Below are 7,987 nucleotides of genomic sequence, written 5' to 3'. Positions count from 1 at the left end.
ATGAGAAGGCCAATTATAGTCGCTGCATCATGAAATGGTACCAAGGACAGGTCCAATTATGTTCCCATAAAATTTCACTGGAAACTCCTCAGTAGATGTAACTCTTTGTTCTTGTTCCTCCACCTGGCCCCAGGCCATTGGGTCTCACCTCAGATTCATCTTCAGTTCTTCTTTTCCTCTTTTTTTGATCCTTTATTAATTTCCTTTTTGCGAACTGTGTTGGCTAGCCTGAGCTTCTATCAAGTCCTGTAAAGATAGTCTCTAATATGATTTGGCTCTGTGTCCCCACCCAAATCTCATGCCATTCGTGTGTGTTGGAGGAGGAGCCTAGTGGGAGGTGATCGGATGATGAGGGTGGTTTCCCCCTTGCTGTTCTCGTGATAGTGAGTGAGTTCTCATGAGATCTGATGGTTTAAAATTTTGTAGCAGCTCCCACCTCATGCTGTCTCTCTCTCCTGCCACCACGTGAAGAAGGTGCTTGCTTCCCCTTCACCGTCCACCATGATTTAAGTTTCCCGAGGCCTCCCAGCCATGCTTCCTGTACAGTCCATGGAACCATAAATCAGTTAACCTCTTTTCTTCATAAATTACCCAGTCTCAGATAGTTTTTTATAGCAGTGTGAGAACAGACTAATACAGTCTCTTTACAAGAGATTTTTTTTCTCCCAGCTCTAGAAACATAGCATTCTTTTCATACTAATGCTTTAGCATGGAAACATTTATTATTTTGTTAATTACCTTGGAAGGCCTAGAATAAAATGCTCCAGAAAATCCTTACCTATTTTTTGAAAGTATTCTTCACCATCAACCTTATTAAGCAATCTATATTTATTACATTCATTTCCTAGCTATACACATACACTCACAACTTCTTTTACTGCTGCCAAAGCCATTAATACAAGTTATTAAATTCTAAATCTTTTTTAAAATAACACTGGTACAGAAGACTAAGTTGCCAGTTCTCAGCAGTTATTATTCCTGCATGCTTTATTATATTTAACGTTTGGACTATCTCATTTTCTTGAAAATCTCGTCCCTTATTTTTCATGACACCCTATTGCAGTGGTTTTCAAAGTGTACTTTCCAGAACACTATCTGGAATTATCTGGAAACTTTTGAATTACAGAGTGTCTGGCCTCATCCAAGATCTAATAAATTATAAACTTTGGTGGTGGGCTCAGCAATATATTGCCTAAGATACCCAGGTAATTCTGATCTAGTGTACCAATTATTGATATAAAAAATAAGTGATGCCCTTGAAGGACTCCTCTTCATTTTTCCCCTTGTTTCACTCCTCTTCCTAGTCCTTTTTTTTCTTTTTCCTGCTTAAATATAATTTTTCTCTAAGGAAAATTCCTCAGTCCTTTTCTTGCTTTTTCTCACTCTCTTTATTTATCTTATTCTAGATTATCCACAGCCAGTGTTTAATTCCTATGCCTACATAATTTTTATCTTCATTCTCAAACTCTCTCCCATACACTAATTTCAAAATATAAATTTTGGAGGTATTTTGGCTTAAAATATTTTTCCAACTGCATGTTCAAATTAAACTAATTCTCTTAAACTTCTTGATTATGTTTCTAACCTTACTACTTCCATTCATGACACAATTTTTTATGTAGTCTTCAAAGTTTACAGAGCCAAAGGCATAGTTAGCTCTTTACTTGAGATTACTCATGTTAGGCCAAGCTTATATGACCCTAATGTTTCTCATATGTATCTTCTACACCTTACTATTCTACAATAGCTCACCATGGTCTCTCTTCTAGAATATCATATGAGCCAGTAATTTCATGCTATATTTCCAGTTTCCATAACTTTGCATCTACTGGCCATATTGAAGATTAATTTGTCTTCAGTTATAGCAAACAATTTATTCTGAAATTCTGCTATTCAAATCCCTTTAAGGTTATACTGTTTAACAAGATTATTAAAAGGGTCATGAGATTCCATCTATTTTCCTTACATATCTCTCCCACTAGTTTTTAAAATCAAAACACTGGTGCTGCCTTACTAAACAAAGTAAAGCAATAACAAAACAGCTTTCAATACTCTCTGCATCTTCCATTGCTTGGATATTTCTCCCCAACCATTCCACCACCAACCTGACAAAGTCCTGTATACTTCTCAAGATTTATTAAGATTCTGCTATTATGATAGAACCTTCCATGAATTAGATGAGACCTCATCTTCCATAATATCATTCTCAAATTTTCCCACTGTATATTTAAGCTTCATTTAATTATTCATATAAATAGTTTACTTTCCTGTGTAGATTGTAAGCTGCCTAAGGACAAAGACCATATCATGCAACATTCATGCACATTGATGCATATTGTTACCCTCCATATGATCTTTATTTTTAACTGGACTCTGGTGGGCTCTTTCATTAGCAAATGCAGGCAATATTCAATCTGTTAGAGTCTGGTGTTCAATGAAAATAATCACCAAGTAGGATAATGAAGTAAAACACTGCTTACATAATTCAGCCAGATAATATGTCACTATAGACTTAGAAATTAACTCTGTCCAACAAATTAAATTCATCTATAGAAATTCTCTTTTTAAACACATTACAATCTATGTGAGAATGTATTTTATTTTTCAACTTATGTTCAGGCTTTACACTCCATCAAGAATAGTCTCTAACCAATTACTTTGAACTACTTTGAAAGAGGTTATTTTTCTTCTCTAAATTTCTGAAAACTTCTCTGGCAAACGGAGATAATGTCCAAAAGGAATTGCCCAGTGGAGCATTGTCTTTAAATCTTCCTTTTAAATGAGTGTCCTAAATTAAACCCATTCCATACTTAGGTGAGAAGAAAAAAATATATTTCTAAAATACAGAGACTGTGTTTAAAGTTCCAGCTTTTCCAATAAAAAATGTTTAGAAACTTCTAACTCCATGGATATGATTTCAAGGGCAATTGATGTATTCCAAGTAAGTTATAGAGTTCATAAAACTGTGATTTATTTTAATTTGATAAAATAATTTACGAACAAAGGACAAACATAAGCTGTATTTTGTCAAACTTCTACATTTATTTGCAAATTGGTCATAAGGGGAAATTGAGCTCGTTATTTTCATAGGTTTCTAAAAATAGAACAATTTGAATTCAGTGGAAAAATATACATTGACATATTAAAAGTCCTGTTAGTCCATTTTTATTAGTATAAATTTGGTTCTTTGGAGGAAATGACAAAGACAAATGAATGTTTTAGAAAACTTACCATTCGTTTTATAAAATATACCAACATTTACTCCACTTATTACTTTTTTTAGGTATTACACTGTGAAGTAGTTTACCTTCTATAATAATAATTCATCTTCTAAAATATGGCGTAAACCTTTGTGTAACTGATGGTTTAAAGGAGGGTAATATATGCTTATCTGAAGTGTTGTAAACTAGCCCTTATATAATCACCAATTGTTCTGGTCTCCATAATTTTGAGATGTTTTAATGTTTGAACTATGCCAGTAAAGTAAATGTCAATGTTCTGTCTTTCAAATAACAGTCCTCAGAACAGTCTTTATCCCTGGGATGAGGTTGAGGAGTAAGTGTTATTTGAATGATTCAAATATAAAACATGAAAGTAACAACCTTGTCTTTCTGATGAGGCATTATGGTTAACTATGAACAAGTTAAATCTAGACTCATTTAATTTCATGTTCAATACCTGTTTTGAATATAATTAATCAATAAAATTTTGTTGAATTAAAAATTAATAAAAGCCTTTACCAGGCATTAATTAGTTCAATGTGAAAGCAGAATGGTACAAAAATAGAACAAAGGGAAAATTAAGTTATTTAGGGAGTATATGTATAGATATAGATAGATAAATTTTTAAATTTTAAAATAATTTTTACAGTAGATAGTGTGTGTTTTATGTTGAATCTATAAAATAAGTTCAGGGAAATATTATAGTAGTGAGAAAATTAGTTATCACAGAATCATCAAAATAAACCTAGGTTGAGTTTCATGGGATAGATGATTTTAAGCTGAGCCATGGAAAATCTAAACAAATCTGGAATGGAGAACAAAATGATAATTATTAATTAAAATTATGCATAACTTACTCATAATATATATGTTAAGTTGGCACCATAGAGTAATAATTACCTCTCTTTATTATATCTTGTAAGTTTCTATAATAGATATTGCAAATAAAATCAATAGAAATATTAAATTTAAATTAATTTTAAAGTTACCATAATATGTCTTTAGGGTCAGAGGAAATATTAATTTTATGGAAAGGACAGAATTTGTCAAGGTATAAGTGTATTAGTTTGTTCTCATGCTGCTATAAGGACATATCTGAGACTGGGTAATGTATAAAGGAAAGAAGTTTAATTGACTCACATTTCTGCAGGGTTGTGGAAGCCCCAGGAAACTTAACAATCATGGCAGAAGGGGAAGCAAACACATTCTTCTTCAATGGCAGCAGGAAGGGGAAAAATGAGAGCTGAGCAAAGGGGAAAGCACCTTATAAAACCATCAGATCTTGTGAGAACTTACTCACTATCATGAGAATAGCATGGGGAAAACTGTCCACATGATTCAATTACCTCCCACAGGGTCCCTCTCATGACACTTGGGGATTATGGGAACTATTATGCAATTCAAGATGAGATTTGGATGGGAACAGAGCCAAACCATATCAATAAGCAAATGTAAAACATGCAAAATTTTACCTAATGTGAAAAACCTTACTTTTCTTACATTCACAGTTCATCAAGCAGACAATCATATAAATGTACATTTCATTGGTTTCTAAGGTAATATACATGGGAAAATGAAGATGAATAAGGGAAACCATCTTGGTTTTTTGAAAAAAAAAAAAGCACAAAACACATGTTCTATTGATGGAGTTCATTATGTATTAACTTTATAAAGAAAAGACAACACATACACTCAATCTATCAAATATTTTAATTAAATAAATATTGTTTCAGTAAAATATATTTTAATCCCAATGCTTTCTTGAGGTTAATTACATGTTTTAAATAATTATTGTTATTTTGTAAAGTGCAATTCTCATTGTTTCTACAGCCTCAACTGTTCAGATATAAGGAATTTGGTGAAAAGTTATTTACCCGACATCCCCAAAATAAGAGAGTTACTTTAGATCTTAAATTATTTTTGCATCTACATCACACCTCTGAGAGGACTAGGCTTTATTTTACCAAAAAACGTACACTTTCACAGGTATTTGTTTGTTTGTTTGTTTTGGAGTTAGGGATTTCTACTTACAAGAGTTGAACTAAATTCATCGCAATTCACATATGACTCCAGAAAGTTCCATTAGGAGATCTGTGGATTTGGTTCACTTGCCAGGAAGAGAAAAAGAAATGAACTAATAAAACAAGACTTTGAAGTAAGATTCGGATTTATGAAAGAAACTAGTTTTGAGAAGGTAGCAAAAATCTCCTTGGTTTAGTATAAGGCTGAAAAATAATTGGAAAAAACAAATGATGTCATTCTGGTTAAAAAGTTTTGATGGCACTAATAATTGGCACTTTTCTCGGTTTTCTATGCCCTCATACATTTAAAATTGTTCCAACTTGATTCTCTATTTATAATAGTGTGTGTGTTTAGATCGCTATTTGAAATTTTTATATTATTTAAAATAGATTTATGAGTCTGCATCCAAGCATTTTAAGGGGCAGCAGCTTTAAATTATGGCTCAGCAACAAACCCTCTGGAGTCAAGAGTGGTAAATTTATTTTTTGAATACTTAATTGTGATAATTATTTTCCAAGTTTAAAATATATGTAAACATTACATCAAAGTATAGCTAAGAAGACCGGATGCCATGGCTCATGTCTGTAATCCTAACACTTTAGGAGGCCAAGGTGGGCTGATCACTTCAGGTCAGGTGTTTGAGAGCAGCCTGGCCAACATGGTAAAACCCCGTCTCTACTAAAAATACAAAAAATTAGCTGGGCGTAGTGGCACATGCCTGTAGTCCCAGCTGCTTAGGAGACTGAGGCAGGAGAATTGCTTGAACCTGGGAGGCGGAGGTTGCAGTGAGCCGAGATCACAACACCGTACTCCAGCCTGGACAACACAGTGAGACTCCATGTCAAAAAAACCAAAAACCAACCAAACAAACAAAAAACAAAACATAGTTCAGAAAATTAAAATGTCCAAAATGCCCTGTTCATACAAGGATGCTGTCTAAAGAAAACACCTCAAAATCTTGCACATTTGTCTTTAACTTAGTGCTTTACAGGCAATTTATAGACTTACTAGTTCACCTGTGGCCAAGAATAAGTAACTTTTCTGTCTCACAAAACCTGCTAATATAGATCACCTCCAAAGACAATATGTTTTGAAAAGTTATTTTATATTTTTGTTTGAAACTTATTAAAGTTGATTATTGATGTAGACTTATTTTGACTCTATCTATAATTATAATACCCTCCTGTAATAAAAAAGAAAACCAATAACTAGTTTCATACTGAGTCTGGAACACAATGAGTTGAAATTCAAAAGAAGAACCTATCCCCTTTACCTGTCTATCAGTGGGAGTCAAAACACTCTTAGCTTCAGGGCATTAAACATGCTTGCAGTGCCCTGGGGCAGGAGTTCCTTCAAGAGAAGAGTACAGCACTCCCCACTTCTTCAGTTTCATCTTTTTCAGATTTCAGTTACCTAGGTAAACTGTAGTTTGAAAATATTAAATAGAAAATTTCAGAGAAAAACAGTTCATATGTTTCAAATTGCATGACATTCTGAATAGTGTGATGAAATCTTGTGCCATCATGCTGCCTCCCACTTGGGAAGTAAATCATTTATTTGTTTATGTATCAACACAGTGTAAGCTACACACTCATTAGGCACTTAGTAGTCCTCTGATTTATCAGATCAACGGTCATGGTATGACAGTGACTGTGTACAAATAACCTTTATTTTATTTAATAATGGCTTGAAATATACAAGAGTAATGATGCTGGCAGTTCAGATATGCCAACGAAAAGCCATAAAGAGCTTTTTTTCTTAAGTGATAGGAGGAAAGTTCTCGACTTAATATAGAAAGAAAAATATTGTATGCTGGAGTTGCTAAGAGCTAAGGTGAGAAATTGAAACATGAAAAGCCATACTAAGGATTGACCAAATTCAAGTGTTGGTCCTTTGAAAAAATTAATAAGATGAATAGACCACTAGCTAGAATAATAACGAAAAGAAAAAGAGATAAAGATCCAAATAAACACCATCAGAAATGACAAAAGGGACATTACAACTGATCCTACAGAAATATTAAAAACCCTCAGAGACTACTACTAACACCTCTGTGCACATAAACTAGAAAACCTACAAGAAATGGATGTATTCCTGGACATCTACAACCCCTCAAGACTGAACTAGGAAGAAATTGAATCCCTGAACAGACCAATAATGAATTCTAAACTTGAATCAGTAATAAAATGCCTACCAACCAAAAAAGCCCAGTACTGGACAAATTTATAGCCAAATTCTTCCGGATATAAAAAGAAGAACTGATACCAATCCTACTGAAACTGTTCCAAAATGTTTAGGAGGAGGGACTCCTCCCTAACTTATTCTACAAGGCCATCACCAGGTTTCTGATACCAAAACCTGGCAGAGACAAACTAAAAAAAAAAAAATCTTCAGGTCAACATAACTTGATGAAAATACATGCAAAAATCCACAGCAAAATATTAGCAAACCGAAACTAGCAGCACATCAAAAAGTTAAACCACCATAATTAAGTAGGCTTTATCCTTGGGAGATCCAGGATTGGTTCAACAGATGCAAATCAATAGATGTCATTTTTTACATAAACAGAATTAAAAACAAAAACAACATGACTATCTCAATAGATGCAGAAAAGCTCTTGATAAAATTCAATGTTGTTTCATGTTTAAGAAAACCTTCAATAAATGAGGCTTTTTTTTTTTTTTTTTTTTTTTCTGAGACAGAGTGTCACTCTGTCGCACAGGCTGGAGTGCGGTAGTGCGATC

Source organism: Pan troglodytes, chromosome 6, assembly GCF_028858775.2.
Source record: "Pan troglodytes isolate AG18354 chromosome 6, NHGRI_mPanTro3-v2.0_pri, whole genome shotgun sequence".
NCBI classification, from domain to species: domain Eukaryota; kingdom Metazoa; phylum Chordata; class Mammalia; order Primates; family Hominidae; genus Pan; species Pan troglodytes.
The sequence above is the reverse complement of the archived record's forward strand: the minus strand, read 5'-3'. Positions refer to the sequence as shown.